The following is a 17418-nucleotide window of genomic DNA, read 5'->3' as shown; positions in this document are numbered from 1 at the left end:
GGAGTTAATTATATATCACTCTGTATATGCGCCCTCATGGGTAGCACAGTTGGTAGGATCACCGTCCTCCCCACACCGGGTGAAAAAGACACACAGAAATTCCTCTCGATGACGAGAGGAATTTTTATGGGTGTTTTTCACAACGTGACTGAGTTGGAGAGGGGGTCTCAGGCGAGGGTAGCATGGTTTTTTCCTCCTGGAAACTCGGGCTTTTCATCCAGCAAACAGAAAATCGACCTCAGAACACACGCAATTTACAGAAAATATACACGGAGCAATATGGCCTTAGTTGCCGAAGCTCCTAAAATTCAACAACAATATCTGTATATGCTTCGCCAGTCTTGAAAATGAAGATATATTATTACAATTAATTATTTCATTGGGCGATCACATACGTGTTTATATATTTATTATTTCTTTTAAAATTAACTAGCTATTAACCCCTTTTTGAAGTCCATATTTTCTAGTAATATTTTAATTATCGAATGTTATCCTTTAATAATTTATTTATATTTATTTATTATTCCACGAGATTTATTTGTTGAATATTCATAGGTGGCGGATATGAAACAACTGAGCGTATTTAATGTACGTTGAAGAAGCAGTTCTTCATTAGTGTTAGGTAATAAACGTACAAAGGAAATAAACCCATAGTTTAAATTTTGTTTAATTAATTCTTTAGGGTTTAAGGTAAAATACTTGGATTGACTTCAAGTAAGTGTCTTAAGTTTTAATGAAGTGAAATAATGAAATAATTACATATATCCTTCATGTAACTGCTAGTGAGAAGATAACATAAAATATAAAAATCTATAATAGCTCTAAAATTTCTTCTGTCAAAAATATTTTACAATTTCTATACATATGCGTTTGATATATAAATATTATTCTTTTTGTATGAATTGATATTAATAAATAAAACGTCTAAATGCAGTTTTTATAAAATCAAATTCAAATTTGGCAAGTACGTACTTTAATTGCTTCTCAGTAGGAAACCATGTAAGCAGACGACTGCATACTTTAGTCACGTGCTGCATGGGAGTCAAAGGAGTAACCAATCACAAACTTCCTTAAATACATTACGTAGTTAAAACTGCTCAATGAATTATAAAGGGAAGATAGAAAATAATTCTTCAAAAAAAGTTGGATTAATAGCTGATTGAAGTAATGACAACCGTAAATTTATTTGAACTTCCATGCTAAGAAATCTGAATATGATTGATATTATTTTTTACCATGTTTCGTGAGAGTAGAGCTTATCGCAATGAAGCTTTTCTACATCGATTATAAATAAATAAATAGATAAATAGCTGACATTTCCGTACTGGTTTTCTACAAAGTTACTTTTTTAGGAAATAAAAATCTTAATTTTTTAAAAATAGATTCTGTTCGTGTCTGAATTATTACTGTAGGATCATTTAGACAAGACTGCAGTAATATTCCAGACACATCATGGGTTTGTTAAGGAAAAGTCTTGTCTGACCAATTTGATTGGATACTATTATGTGGTCACAAAGGAACTGGGTGCAAAAAATAATTTTTTATATCATATACCTGGATTTCAGGAAAGCTTTTGGTACTGTTGCACGTTGGAGGAGTATGGCATTAATGACAAGTGGTTGAGTGGGAGAAGACAGAGAGTGGTAATCAATGGACACTGCTCTTCGTGGACTAATGTTATTAGTGGAGTTCCCAGGTTTCGATGTTGGGCCTATTGTTGTTTTGTATATTTATCAATGGTATTGATGAAGGTGTATCAAGCTTAATGTCCAACTTTGCAGATGATACAAAAGTTGGTAGGGAAGTTAATGACAATACGCTACTCAGGGCCGTGCCGAGCCATTTTAGTACCTGAGGCAAGAATGCAAAATTGCGCTCTACTGTTTATCATGGCAACGTTGGCAATTATTTAATCTTTCTTTTGGCGCCCCTTTCAGCTTTTAATCTGACACAAGAGCCTCATTCGCCTCACCCTCGGCACGGCTCCGATGCTACTCCAACAGGATCTAGAATATGAAGTTTAACGACTGAAGTTTAACGTTGACAAATGCAAAGTACTGCATATCGATATAAGTAAACCCAGAGAAACGAACCAACTGTGTGGTAGAGAATGAAAAAGACTTGGAGGTAATTGTGCAGTCAGATATAAAGTTTTCTGAGCAGTTCAAACAGGCTTCCAGAGCAGGTTATGGAGTTTTGTCAATGGTATACAGGAATTTTGCTAACAGGGATTAGGAGGTGATTATCCCTTTTTATAAGGCAATTGTCAGGTCATGCCTTGAGTACTGCATACAGGTCTGGAGGCCTCATTTTAAGAAGGTTGCTTAAGTTCTGCAAATTTCAGCGTCTGGTGACTAGGCACCTGCGAGGTCATCTGATTGAGGTGTATAAGGCCTTGAATGGGTTTTGAGCAGGCTAAATGCAGATGGGATTTTTCCTCTTGCTCAGATTACGAACTTGAGGGGGCATAAGTTCAAATTGAGGAGAGACAGTTGTAGAATAGATGCGCAGAAATGTGCCTTTAGCCAGCAAGTGGTTAATTGCTGGAACAAACTTCCATCTGCCGTTGTGGAAGTTGATAGCTTAAATTCAAGGAAGAACTGGACAAACTTTTAGAGGAATGGATGTGTGAAATGGGATTTTTTTTTTTTTTTTTTTTGGTTGATTCTGTATAAGCTTGCTTTCTTGCATCGTATGCCTATACTAATGCTAATAACTTTAAATAGTGAAGCTGGCGCCTCTTTAGCCAGGTGGGCAGGAGCAGTAGTGTATAGCACACGCTTCTTGATTAGACCGGGGTTCGAGCCCGTACCCACCAAATACGGAAGATGTGGCAGGTCACTGAATGACCACCGCATATTCCCATTTTACGGCCGGAAGGGCATCCGGCCGTAAAAATTGCATGCCAAAACAATAAAAACGCTGACCCCATATAATAATGGGAAAAGGCGAGGATTAAAAAAAAAAAAGTGAAGCTACTGATTATTTCTGTTATTAATTACATTATACTGTATACAAAATGCCATATAATCGTGTTTTTAAGTGAAGGTCACCTTAAAAACGCAACATGTGTATTTTTGTCTTGCATATTATAGAGAAAATAGTATCTGTAATCAAAAGAGTGGGTAAGTAGAGGGAATGTTGTCTGTTCTCAGAGTAGTTGAAATTACCTTCGTGATCTCAAAGACGAAAAAAATTGAAACCTGTATAGTACTCTACTCTTGAGTGATTTGGGAGATTAAGAAGACGGAACATACTTGTTGACGTCAGAATTTGAATAGCTGTAATTTTTAAGGAAATATACTATGGTTAATACACTGGTGTGCAAAACTTAAGGAACAGTCAGGTTTTCACCTGTAGCTTCTCATAGGAGTGGCCTGGATATGGGAAAAGCATACCAAAGGAACCTCGTGAGGTACAGAAATGATGAAGGAAACAACACCCACACAACAACGGAAACAAAACGGTACAGAGGGACTTTATTCAAAAATGGCAACATAGCACTGGCTGCCATGATACAGATGCATCACTGTCAAAGATGGAACAAAGGGAAGAGGTGGTCCTCAGTAGGAGATATGGTCACCCCTAATGTCGAGGGAGGCTTTGCACCCCCTGTCCATACTTGGAACAATGTTGATAAGTTCTTGCGGTAACATCGTCCATTCCTCTGTCAGCGCCATCTTCAGCTGGTGAACATTTTGTGGTGGATGTGGACGTGCCGCTAGGCGTCTCCCCAGAGCGTCCCATATGTGTTCGATGGGATTTAGCTCGTCGAATGGGCAGGCCAATCCATACGAACAATGCCCTCACTTTCGAAAAGCATATCAACAGCTGCAGTGCGATGGGGTGTGGCGTTATCATCCATAAACACAAACTCGGGGCCAATGGCACCTCGGAACAGACGCACGTGGGGAAGGATTACTTCAGTAGAGTAGCGTGCACCGGTTACAGTACCGCTTTCCAGTATCTAGAGTTGTGTATGTCCATTCAAAATAACGCCTCCCTAGATGAGAACACCTCGACCGCCATATCGATCCCTTTCAGTGATGTTTGCGGGGTAATACCGTGTACCAACCTCTCGCCAGATTAGCTGACGTCCAGAATCGCTGCTTAGACTGAATCTACTCTCATCAGTAAAGAGTACCTTACCCTATTGCGCTGCTGTCCAGTCCTTGTGTTCGATGCACCACTGTAAACGGTGTCTCCGATGGGCAGGTGCTAAAGGGACACAGCGTACTGTCCGTTGGGCAAACAGTCCAACTTTGTGGACTCGCCTGACCACAGTAAACCGTGATATCCTGCGTCCTGTGCAGCTGTTTTGCAATGGATTCCGCTGTCTGGTGTCGGTCCCTCTCGGTCTGTAAGAGTATATAGCGGTCATCATTGGGCATTATTTTTCGTGGACGACCACCACTGGTCCTTCTAACAGCTGTACCTGTCGTTCTGAAGACCGACCACGCACGTGAGATGATACTATGGACGATACCAAACTTTGCAGCCACACTCCTCGCACTTCGACCTTTCTCGAGCTTCCCAATTATTCGACCCCGGGTAAAGTCATCCAGATGTTGTCTGCTGTATTAACCATAGTGTATTAGACCCCCGGTAAAGTCATCCAGATGTTGTCTACTGGCCATTTCGTCGTCTGTAGCACTGTATGAAACCAATCGAACGCCTGTAACAATCGTGCTCACCATTCGGTAATTTGCACATAACTGCTGAACTGTTGCTTTTATCTGTTTATGTGAGCCCTCTCATCACGATTCAAATTTTGCATGTGCACCAGCTTTCTACTGAACGGCCACAGTTATGCAAATCGCCACAGGCTATTTCGTTTGATTTTGTTGTTGTAAACTTTAGAAATAGTGTTGGTCCTTAAGTTTTTCACACCAGTGTATAATTTATTAACTATATAATATATTAAAATTATCATAATATTTAAAATTATAATAACGTTTCGTATCGCTTCGCTGCTTTCCGAAGTTTTTCACTTCTGAAAATTCTGTTCTACTCAGTTATTGTAATGTAGTTAGGATAATCTTATGTTTGAAAGGAGGCTAACGGTCTTAGTGATATTTATGGTTTTCCTTCTATCTCAAGCCACTTCATTCACTTTGCACAAGGGCGGAGTTCATTTATCTCCTTAAAACTTTTCCTGATTTTCACCCCCTTTTCGGTCGATGACGCCTAAAATATTATAGGTTAATTATCATTGTAAAACGATCCTTTGGTCCTTCAGGTTGTGGCAGACATTTCTCAAGTATGACAAGCTTGGACTTGCTATCTGTCAGTTTAAAACATTGATGGAACCGATATTCAGGTGACAGTTGAGTCAAGTGGACCGAATTTCAGCTAAGTCCAGTCGTTTGCGACAACCAGATCTTCTGCTTTCACCTTCACGACTGTGGGACTGTTAGTAACCCTGTTATAATCACCTTCTGCACGTTCTGAAATACAGCACATGGCTTACTGGAGGTGACCAACCAGGTGTGAACCAACGTAAGCTGCGGTCGAAGTGTGGCGTCCACGCCACACTACTAGGTGGTAGACGACTCTCATCAACTGGTGCAATACCACCACTTCGCTTATTGGAGACTTCAAGTGGTGAAACCGATGGTTAGTCACCAGAACAAAGCTTCGGCAATCCCCATCTTTTTCATCATGCAGTGTGATTGATGTCTTTTGAGGTGATGATAGGCATCATGGCGAGATCCAATCTTCTTTACATTTCGAGAGTACAGCTCTAAAACGGTGTTCGCAGGCCGGCTGCTAGATCGTCCTCCGGACCGAACCTATTAGTAACTCTCTTGGAGGCATCCGAGTCAGCTAGTGTATAATCTCGATGCCCCTATTCTGCCAGGTAGTGAATGGAGGGAGTCCAGATAGTGTGTATACGGGGGCATCGTTGAGTTATGTCAAGGAGCTGGGTATATTCTTGCCGTGTACGCCTTTTCCAAAAATTTCATTACTTCATACATGTCTTCCCCACCTTTTCTTACTCCTGAATACATCATGAATTATCAAACGAATAGAACAGACTTATCTGTGAAAAGATATAAACTTCCCAAATACTACCTCGTTCATTTCTCAAATATACGTAGTCTCAGTTCTAATCTCAATGATGTTCATTTGCAATTTGATTAAACTACTGCTCGTTTCAGTTTTCCTAATTATTTGCTGTACTATTCCTTTCACTTCAAATGTGGTACTTGTTCATTGTCCGCTCTGATAATTCCTGTCAGAGACTGTAATTTGAAATCTCCTCTTTTCGATCTTCTCTGGCTTTCGATTTCCCTGCGCCATTCTTTCAAATTCATCTGTTGCCTCTGTTGATCTCCAAATTACACTAATCACTTGGAACTCTTTCACTTCCTTTCTTTGAAACTTGACTTTCATCAATCCTGCTTTCCTAACAGTGAGGTAATTTTTCTTTGTGATTTTAATGTTCACAACTCCAGCTGGTCGAGATGCTGAGTCTTTTGCAATTACTAATAACCTTGCAGAGATTTCTAATTTACCTACCAGAATACCCGAGATTCTTAACCACACACAGCTAACACTATTGATCTTTTTCTCACGAAAAACCCTTCAGGGTTGAGGTGAGTGGCCCTACGGTCAACTGAGATCAAAGCTTAGTGAAGGTCTCTTCTCCAATAGAGCCTTCCTCTCGTGAAAATCCTCAGTTTCGTGATGTTTAGCATTACAAGAATGCAGAATGGGATGACCTACGAGATTTATGTTCTTCTTTTCCTTGGTGGATTACTATTTTAAATCTAATGTCAATTTTTGCATAGATGGTGTCAGTGAAGTTATTCTTGTAAGAATAAAATCTGTTATTCTACACTCGACATAAAATCTCGTCGCATCTTTATTTCCCAATAAAGGCAATTATCATGAACAGCCTTAGCATCTTTATTGGGAAATAAAGATGCTAAGGCTGTTCATGATAATAATGTTGCATACCGCAATTGACTTGCATCCAAATATCCAGGTTAATTTTCTGTCTAAACCAAAGTTAGCCTGTTCAAATTCTTGTTCGTGACAATTATAAAGCCGTTATTAATCAGTCTAAACTAGATTTTAAACAGGCTAAAAGTAGAAAACCTGCTTGTCCAATCGGTTGTCGAGCATTCTGTCAAAGCTATTGGCCGCAACTTTCGCCCATCTGTACTCCCACCTCTGGGAAAACCTGATGGTTCGGTTGCCACTTCAGCTAAAGATAAAGCTGACCTGCTCGTCGTTTCCTTTTCTTCTAATTTTTGTATTAACGATCTTGGTAAACCACCTCGTATTTTTCTATAGATACTTTTATGCTTATCAAAAGGAAGTCGGAAGAGTTTTAAACAAACTTGATGCCAAGAAAGCTCCAGGTCCTTATGCTGTTTCTCCACTTATTCTCAACGCCCGTGCTCCTGAGCTTACTTCTGTTCTCCGTCGCCTTTTTACACGTTCTGATTTCACTCTGTGTTTTCCTTCTGCTTGGAAATTTTCTCATATCCAGTCAGTTCCCTAAAAAGGGTAACATATCCCTCCCATCCAGTTATCATCCCATTGCCTTTACTTCTGCTCTTTCTAAAGTAATGCAGAAATTCATTAACCGCCAAGGCCTAAACTATCTAGAAACTTTCTATCTGACCAATAATCGCCAACATGGATTCCGTGAGTGTCACACCATTGGTGATATACAGACTTATATTACCAATTTTCAGTGGTAATATAAGCCTGTGGAAAAGTTCGGTGAAACTCAAGCAGTTTCTCTTTACATTTCAAAGGCTTTTGATCGTGTTTGGCATGTCTTCTAAATAAGCTTCCATCTTATGAATTGCTGACTGTTTTCTGTAATTTGTTACCAGTTTTATATCTGACCGCCCATTGCGGTTAATGGTAGACCTCTTTGAGATTATAAGACCTCTCTTCTAATGTCTCCACTAACACTGGTATTCCACAAGGTTCAGTTCTTTCTCCTATTCTTTTCCTCTTGTATAAACAGCTTCAACCTCTGGAATATACACTACTAATTCCTTAAATGCTGATCTCCAGTGGAGCAAAGATAAATTTATTGATTTCAATCCTTTTAAAACTCAGTCCTGTCTTATGTGAAAGACTATTAGGAAGTGCATAAGACTATTAGGAATTACATCGACTTCTAATCTCTCTCTTGGAAGATGCGCATCAATATTGCTTCCTCTACATAAAAAAAACAAAAAAACTGGGTGTTATCTCTTACCCTCTCAGCGTTACTTCTCTCCCAAACAACTCACTCTGTATAAATCGCAAATCCCCCCTACCATGGAATATTGTTCTCACATCTGGGGCAGTGCCCACATAACCTATCTCGGGTTTCTAGACTTCATTCAAAAGAGGACAATTAGGTTTATTAATGACCCATCTCTTACAAAATCTCACCACTCTCTGTCTCATAGACGTTATGTTTCTGCTGTATGTCTTTTCTATAGATAATTTCATGGGCACTGTTCTTCTGAATTGACTTCTTATAATTCTCCTCTCTCTCTCTCTCTCTCTCTCTCTCTCAAACCAATTCGAACACGTGCCATAAGCAGTCAGCATCCTTTTACTGTCCAATTCCAAACTCACAGAACCAAATGTACCTTTCTTCTTCCTCATTTATTCCTTCATCTTCCGTTTTCTGGAATAACCACCCTTCACACTTATTTCCTGAAAATTACAATCTACAGAAATGCAAGTCTAATGTCAGTATCTTCTTTTCTTCTCAACCTTCAGCCTACTCAGTGCCAAGTACTGTAGGTTCTAATACTTTTCGTGTTCGGGGTTTTCAAAAAAAAAAAAATCGTTGTATGAGTCACTGAAATGAAGCAGAAACTAAGCCTTTGTGTACCTTTAGGGGTGAAATATGGAGTAGTGGTAGGCGACAGATCAGAGCTGCAGGGTAGATGTTTCAGCACTTCATATCTTTGCCACTGCGGTTGAGAAACCTTATATCAGACTTAAAAGACTGATATAAGGTTTCTCAGTGTTTTGGAGTAACCCTATATTGTCCGGCTGCTTACCATTAATGGCCTGCTGTAAATTATAGTGGTGAACTTTGACTTTTGAACTATAGAAAAACCTTCCTATCAACAGTGCTCCATGTCCAATCAAAGAAGAACATTTTTGAAGAAATTTTTATAGGAAGTTTGAAGAAATTTTCACACAGGCTTTTTTTTTTTTTTTTTTTGTTAGTTATTTGTTGGCGCATCGGCTTCTGTGGCCATAATGAATCTCCCAAAGTTTTTTGCATTACTCTGATCTAAGCCCGAGGCGGGATTCGAACCCGCGACCTTTGGGTTGCCAGGCAGGCACTTTACCCACCTGGCTAGCCCGGTCTGCACACAGACCTTTACAGAGAAATTGATACAGAGAAAGATATGAAGTACGTACTGCATTGTAATGATTTAATTTGATAATAAATATTTTTGAAAAGTCGATGGTATTCAAAGATTTTATTCAATAATGTATATTCAAAATATTTGAAAATCGAAGGTTTCTGTCAAATGAATCGAGAAATAGTAAGGCATTTATAATAATTAAAAAAAAAAACAAAAAAAAACGCCGACTTTCTGGATTTGATCACGTATACCAGGAGTAATAAAAACACACAAGAAACTGTTTTATCTATAACACCACTGATTATCAATCAGCCACTTTCGCAAACGAGTCAATGCTTAATTTTGTAGAAAATTAACTTACTGAATTTTGATTAATACCATAAATTCGATCTCTGGTTGAGGCTTTTCGAATGATTTTCCTTTGTAAATGCAAAACTCGTGGCCAATATCGTGAACAAACATATATTCAAGTACGGTTTTAATAATCTATAATAGATTAATGGAACAGAACCTGCTTCGGGAGTTTTAATGGGCCCTTAGACCTTCTTCTAACATTCTGTAAAGTTTGCTTCACATCTGAAGATTAATTCACTAATTAATATCCTATGACAATCGTGGTTTGGCAATAAAGACGAACTAGCGCCAGTTCCTTAAGTGCTTTGTGAACATCGACATTGTGGCCATGACGTTGTTAATAAATTAGCAATTATCGGTATTGTCAATGGGAAATACATGATTACTGAGATATCCGAATCTTACCAGGAAAGAATAATCGAGTTCAAAGTATCCTGTTTCGCGTATCAGCAGAACTGATACCCTTGTGTTATCGCTATCTCTCGTTATACATCTCCCCCCCCCCAACAAAAACCTGTGATGGCAAAGATTTTTATCACTAGCTGAAGGTGTTTGTTTAGCTCTCACGCATAACACTTAGCTTTCCCCCCATTCACTTCCCAGCGTTCTCACCGAACGCCGACTTTAAATTGCTCCTTAAAACACACATTGTCCGTTGTGAAAGGGTTTGGAAGACGAAGCAAGAAGTACACGTAGAAGTGAAAACTTGTAATGTTTGCGGTACAGATTTTATTTCCGTGGTTACTATGGAGACAGGCTGACTCTCCACGTCCGGGGCTATGTTTGCTCTCGTCCCGGCAGCAAATCTTCCCCCCGAGGTTCTAGGGCGGTCACGTAATGGTGGTTCTTAGTAAGTCCGTGGCCAATGACACGTAGAGAAAACACTACGCCCTCTGTTTGCTGACGTCTGGCTTCCACCAGAATGTCAACAAGACCTCTCTTTGTTGCTATGGTTACCGATCACTGGTCGAAGGTTCTTAATTAATGTTGGCACTATTTAATCATCGTGACCCCCCTGTGGTTTGTGATGATATCCTGGCCAGTCCTAGTTTGCCTCCGAGGAAAAAAATAAAATAAAATAAAAATCTTCATGCGTTGTTTGTACAGCTAGAAAAGGTTTAATGCTATTTGTCCGCTACACATTCCTTCGTTTTTTTCTTTCTTTCTAATTTGTTATATCAATGAAAATAGCATCTGAATGCACCCAGATTTAAAATAGACTTAATTGCCGATTTTTCTAATTACTGTATCTATTTTCGACTCCTAGAAAGAACGATGTACATGGAATTTATTGTTAGGTTTGCAGATAAGTCCGATGGTGGCGCTGCTAGACGAGTAACAATTTACATAAAGCCGTACTACCATTAATACTGTCATTGCTGACTATGCTAATCGCAACTGTGGCTTCGGATTTTGGGTTTTGTTTTTTTAAAAATCGATTGGCATATTTTTGAAATTCCATTTGTAGAGATGACAGTATAGGTTTAAGATTCCTTATGTTTAATCCGGTGTAATCTCTATTTTGGATTCCTTATCTTTGCCACTCGTAAAATGATAAAAAAAAAAGTTAACCAGAGAAGACTTAGAAAGCAATTATTATTTTTTTTACTCTTTTTTCTTATTATAAAAGGCTAGTGTGTAAACTTAATAACATAAAATTTTTAATTTTTTGGTATAATTTTATGTACTGTATTGGATATTTAAAAAAGAAAATAGAATAGTTACTTAGAGAATAGTTCTCTTTTGATACAGAATTTGTATACGTTAGAGGGTGGCTGCAATTTAAACATAATTCTTTGTGAGAATACAGTTTATAAGTGACAGTTCCCCCGGAGCTCGGGGAGGAATCAGCTGATCCTTCGACATCCCATGCGGCCGTTTCCATTAAATTGTATAAATTAAATATTGTTATGACTCAGTTGTATTCACGTTAAAAAGAAATATGCTTCTCACAAATCTTAACATGAGATCAGGGCCGGTCCTTAGAGGGAGATGAACCTGCGCATCTGATTGAAAGAAAACCCAAAGCCCACCCTCGATTCAAACAGGACACTCTCAATCTAAACAAAACACAGTCTTTTCCACCCTTTTTCCCAATATTAATTCTTTTCCGAGCACCCTGAACTCTAGGACTAACCCTACAGGAGATCATAACTGCCCTTAAAAGTTGATAATCTCATGATTACGATTCATGAAAAGAGAAGATTTTTTTTTTTTTTTTTTTTTTTTCAGATTGATTGGGGCCAGATCTGTATACCTTATTTAATCGCAAATATTATTCTTATTATTGCTATCAGTTTATTAATCCTATAGGATTCTCCCCTAAACAACCACAGGTAGGAGAATGATCCGTCAAATGTCTTTTGCGTGAACTCTTATGATGTTTACAAGGCTGATGATAACACAAAACAAAGTTAAGACAAGAACAGACGTTAGCACGTGGAGAGTTATTAAAAGAAGTCCAACTCGAATTCACCTCCCTATAGCGTCCCAGACATGCCAATCGGATTCAGATCAGGATATCTGGCTGGTCAATGAATTTAGAGAGTATAACATCTCTAAAAAGCTTCACATAAGTGTCGAGGATCTTGTCCTTGACACCTATGCTTCCCTCAAAGGTGTTGAAACCTTTGTGGAATCATAATGTCTCCCCCAAGGTGATGAGATCACTGCGACGATAGAATGATTCTTGTTGTTTGGTTTTTAGGAGCATTAGCAACTAAGGCCATATTGCTCCGGGGATATGCGGTGATCATTCCCTGACCTTTCCGCATCCTTCGTATTTGGTGATCACGGGCTCGAATCCCGGTCTAATCAAGAAGCGTATGCTACGCATTGCTGCTCTTGCCCACCTGGCTACGGAGGCGCCTTGAATGGTTCCTACTCTGATATTAGAGAATGGAAGCTTGTTCCACGTTCTCTTCAGATTAGAACATGCCGAGAATTGGTTTCAATATTAAACAGCGACTCGATCTGTAGAGAAAACATTGGCCCATTTGTCTTTATTGTAGACTTTGTTGTGCACACCAAGTGAGACGGAATTCTGTGAAAGACAGTAGGGGTGGAAAATATTCGATCTATATTTAAAAATAGATGCGCACCTCGATTTTAAGATTAGGTAAGGAGAAATATGTTACTGCAAAAACTCTGAATCCAGTAAATCCTAGGATTTGCCAGTTCGCTTTGATTAAAGCCCGAATCTTTTCTTTTATTTGACTGGAGTACTGTAAACTAAGCCGGAAATATCAACTCATTTCACTTTATTTCAGACTTTACCGCTCTGTTACAGTACCAGTCCTAATATTTAACAGTTCACTTTGGCAAAAGTCCCTTTAAAAATCGAATTTGCGATTTTTTTTTTTTTTTCATTAAGGCTCTAGTACTGTATGTTAAGCGCTGCTAATATAGTGAATATATAACAAGCAACTTGGATCCTTGGATCCTTGTTGATAGAGATGTATATTCCCTATGCCTTTGTTTGAAAATGGAAATAGTGAGTGAAGCAGGAAATTATGATTTCTTGCCTTTACTCACTGTCCGATTATCACTTTTCCGATTCCTAAACAAGAGCATAGGGAAGATATATTCACTATCCCCGAAAGATTGTTCGTAACAGTGCGAAAAAGGAAGCAGTGGTAATTTCCTCCTTCGTTTTGCTTTTCCATTTCCAAATATTCCGAATATAGTGAATATGTTTTCCAGTCAACCTTGCTGGAATAGAGGATATATCTCCCTCCCAAATACCCTTGTTTAAAAATCGGAGAAAAGTAAATGAACAACTCATGTGGAACATTTTCTCATATTTCAGGCTTTTACCACAGGAATTGGTAAATTTCTAGGCTTTACCTAAAAGACGTTGATATAACGTAGGTATTTTTTGTACATTCATCAAAATAGCAAAGTTATCTAGCCTCATATAATCTCGAGATCTATCTAAACAAATCAAAATATATTTCTATCACAAATAAAAACAAAGTCGACAGTGTACGCAAGGCGCATTATAGCCAAGTAATCTATGCGCCATCAAAGTACGCATTGCGTCACATTTCAGTATCAAAAAACGTATATCAGGAGTGGGAAACTTCTGTAACTGTACTTAAGAAGCATACCAAAACTGCACTACATGAACGTCAATTAACAGGTAGCCGTGAGGTGGTATTTATGTAGCAGTTTTCTTTTAGGGATGCGTAGAGGAAATTGGTTCATCTGACGAATTTATATTTGATACAAAGGCCCATAAAAATATTCTAAATAACTTGAAATTTTAAATAAGATCGGAGCTGCTATTCAAAATTTATAGCAGTGTTTCTGTAGGTTGGAACTTGGAGTTATGCAATTGGAATTGGACCTAAAGCCTAATTAGAAACAAAAAAGATACTTTGGAAATTTATTCCCAAGCATCTTTTTGTCGATCCAACACTTCTCTTCATCCAACTCTCTCTTATCAAGCATTGTCCAAGGTCTAAAACTTCCATTTATATAGATGACTCGAAATTTTATTAAAATAATAAATTGCCGAATTTATTGGCCCGATTTTAATTAAATTTTGAATAGTTGAACGAATCTTTCTAAAAGAGAAAGATTCGTCTTAATATAGCTCGTCAGCTGAATGGCTAACGTAGGTAGAAAAACAACAGGCAACTCAAGGTCACTCACTGGGCTATCTACTCCGTACTCATCTGTCATTTATGCTGGGCAGAAATGACAGATGAGTTGAACAGATATGTCTCATCGATATTTACAGTTGAAAAGCAAACTCTAAACTCTGGGGAATGTTAAGGAGTCAGACAGCTGTGAAATAAGCGATGTAATGATCTTGATCTTAGAGAAGCGTTAGCTAGAAAAAGTATTGTGATTAAAGGAGGACAGGTTTTAGTTGTTGTAGTAGGGTTTTTATGAGCATCAGCGACTAAGGCCATATTGCTCTGTGTATTCAGTATTGTCTATAAATTACGTATGTTTCGAGGTCGATTTTCTGTTTTCTGTACGAAAAACCCGAGTTTCCGGGAGAAAAAACCATGCTACCCTCGCCCGAGACCGACTAACTCAGACACGCTGTGAAAAAGGCCCATAAAAATTCCTCCCGTCATCGAAGGGATAATACGAGTGTATTATCAAACCGTTAGGAATTTTGATGAGAACGTCGTTGGACTCGGAAAATTCTCTTCGACTGGAGAAGTGCTAATATCTTTCTAATCCACAAAGGCAGTGCTGAAGAGGAGGTACGTAATCATAAGCCAGTTAGTTTGGCTTCTGCGATAGGGAAGATCATGGTGTCTACGTTTAGTATGCGATTCAACACCATCTCGACAAGAATGGTATCTTGAATAGAGCCCAGCATGGCATCTGTTTACCGACTAGTCATGCTTGGCCAATCTGATAAATTATTATGATATATTCATTAAACAGTTAGATGCAGCTGACGATTTTAACATAACGAAATTTATGAAATTAGACATTATGAAAGTAGAAAACTAGTAATAGGAGCGGACCTAATACTGATCTCTGAGGATTCCCTCAGGGATCGGTGTTTGGGTCCCCTCCTATTTCTAATTTTCAGAAATAATAATGATGAGGTTATCCAAGGTAAGCTGTCAAATTTTTCTGATGATTTTAAGGTGGGAATAGGGGCTTAACAAATCGAACCAGGCCGTATCTTCAAAAACAGACTCCATATATGGTCCAGAAAATGGCAACTAAGGTTTAATACTTCTAAATGTAATGTTATGTATTTGGGAAAGATAAATCTTGGAGTCACATATAAGCTAAGGAAAGATGAGCTAAAAGTGTTTCAAGACGAAAAAGAGTTGGATGTTGTGATTCAATCTGACACGAAAGTTTCCATGCAGTGTAAACGTACCCCTGTTAAGGCACGTAAAGCCCTGTCTATGATTTATAAGAGCCTTTACTAGTATCAAGAACGATATCATTATCTTTCTTTACAAGGCAATGGTTAGAACTCATTTAGAATATTGTCAGGAATGAATAAGCAATGTGTATCCGGAAATGTTGCTACTACTTTACGAATACCTGTCATATTTTTTGGATTATAAATATTTATGTAAATTTACTTAACTCTGTTATTAAATAAAAATCCATTCATTAATTATATAATCAGTTAGTTGATTTGTTTTTTTTTATGCTATTGGCTCTTATCTTTCATATCATTTATCTTTCATAGAATCTCCGTGAACTCCCTCCTGAAATATGAAGTACATAGTCCCTTAAAAAGTGTGAAATTTCTTACCTTTTGTTCCCTGAGAAAACACCAGAGAAACATCAGGTAAGTTCTTTTAAACTTGTGAAGATTTTAAATTTCACACTCGGGAAAAGGACATCACAGCTGGCCCACTCTCTATTCTTATAGTTTGCCATCACTTATGAAGTATAACTTTCAAACAACGTAGGACAGCTAATTAAAAGGAAATCAAAAGTTTATTTATTGGATATTTCATGCAAGTTTCAGAATATTATGTGAAAATGAGAAATTGGTTTTTTTTTTTTTTTTTTGCATATGCAAAAATTAATTTAAAAAATTCTCCAATCATTTTTACTTTTTCTCTCTCCATTATCCAATTCAACTTTGGCCCTTGTGGGTAGCACAGTTGGTAGGATCGCCGGCTCCCCACACCGGGTGGAAAGACCAGAGTTCGAATCCCGTCAGTGACAAGAGTTTTTATGGGTCTTTTTCGAACGTGGCTGAGTTAGTCAGTCTCAGGCGAGGGTAACATGGTTTTTCTCCCGGAAACTTGTGTTTTTCGTCTGTCTGGTCGCCTATTTACATTGTGTGTTAAATATCATACCTCATTGTATCAGAGCCTCTAAGTCTTTTTCTTTCTGAACCACTTTCAACTCTATTTCCCCTAGCTTATAAGTAACCTCTCCATTTCTGTTTCCTAGGTGCAAAACTTGCTTTTATAAACTTTGGTTGCAGTATTTTCACACCATATCTGCTAGCGATCTAAGTCATTTTGAATCAACATGGCCTGGTCGTGATTACCCACCCTTCCTCCCTTTACATCATCAGAAAATTTTCCAACTTACCCTGCACCCCCTCGATGTCATTAAGGAAGATAAGAAACAGAATTTTTTTCCAATACTGATCCCTGAGGGACTCCACTTGCTACACTGGTCCACCGTGTTAAATGTCCGTTTATGACTGTTCTCTGTCTTCTGTATTTTAGCCTCTCCTTAAACCAGCAAAGGATCTTAATTGTGATCCCAATTTGCTCCAGGTAAGGGACAAGGGACAAGGTATTCTTGTATTGATTGCGGCCTCCAGGGTTACCCCTATATACCGCTGTAGCATCTGTAGGTTATTTATAGCCGGCAAGTGTGTGTAAGTGTGTGTGTGTGTAAGTATATATGTGTGTTGTGATGGTTGTTGTTTGCCGGCCCTGGAGTCTTAGCAGCCGGGAGGCAGGGAGCAAGCTACCTGCGTCCCGACTCCCGTCCCTAGCCACGTGGAGGCGCTCCAGGAACTATCTAAATTACACTTAGTGGGATTCCAACAAGTGGAATCCCGGTTATAGTAAATAATGAATAGGGAGGATAAAGTAGGAGAAAAGAAAGTAGAAGAAGAAATGAGAGCAAAACACTCTCTCAGGAAAAGAAGAAACAGGAAAGAGGAAAACACTAGTTGGAAAATCTAACAAGCGAGAGAGCTTGAAGAGGTAAAATTTTGAAGCCTGAAGGCTTGTACATTTGAAAGAAAGAT

At 38.5% G+C, this 17418-nt stretch overlaps 1 protein-coding gene across 1 annotated transcript in view; it reads left to right on the top strand.

The window, feature by feature from the left end:
- The window catches only part of LOC150088921 (forkhead box protein P1-like), a 405171-nt gene that overhangs the window by 110104 nt on the left and 277649 nt on the right, over positions 1–17418 (top strand). The window contains exon 3 of the mRNA XM_090370955.1: positions 15883–15984. The gene's annotated coding sequence lies outside the window, so the exon portion shown is untranslated. The remainder of the gene's footprint in view (positions 1–15882; positions 15985–17418) is intronic.

This window comes from Mastigoproctus giganteus, chromosome 3, assembly GCF_048544385.1.
Source record: "Mastigoproctus giganteus isolate SK-2022 chromosome 3, ASM4854438v1, whole genome shotgun sequence".
Lineage (NCBI taxonomy): Eukaryota > Metazoa > Arthropoda > Arachnida > Uropygi > Thelyphonidae > Mastigoproctus > Mastigoproctus giganteus.
This window is presented reverse-complemented; position numbering and strand designations above follow the sequence as displayed.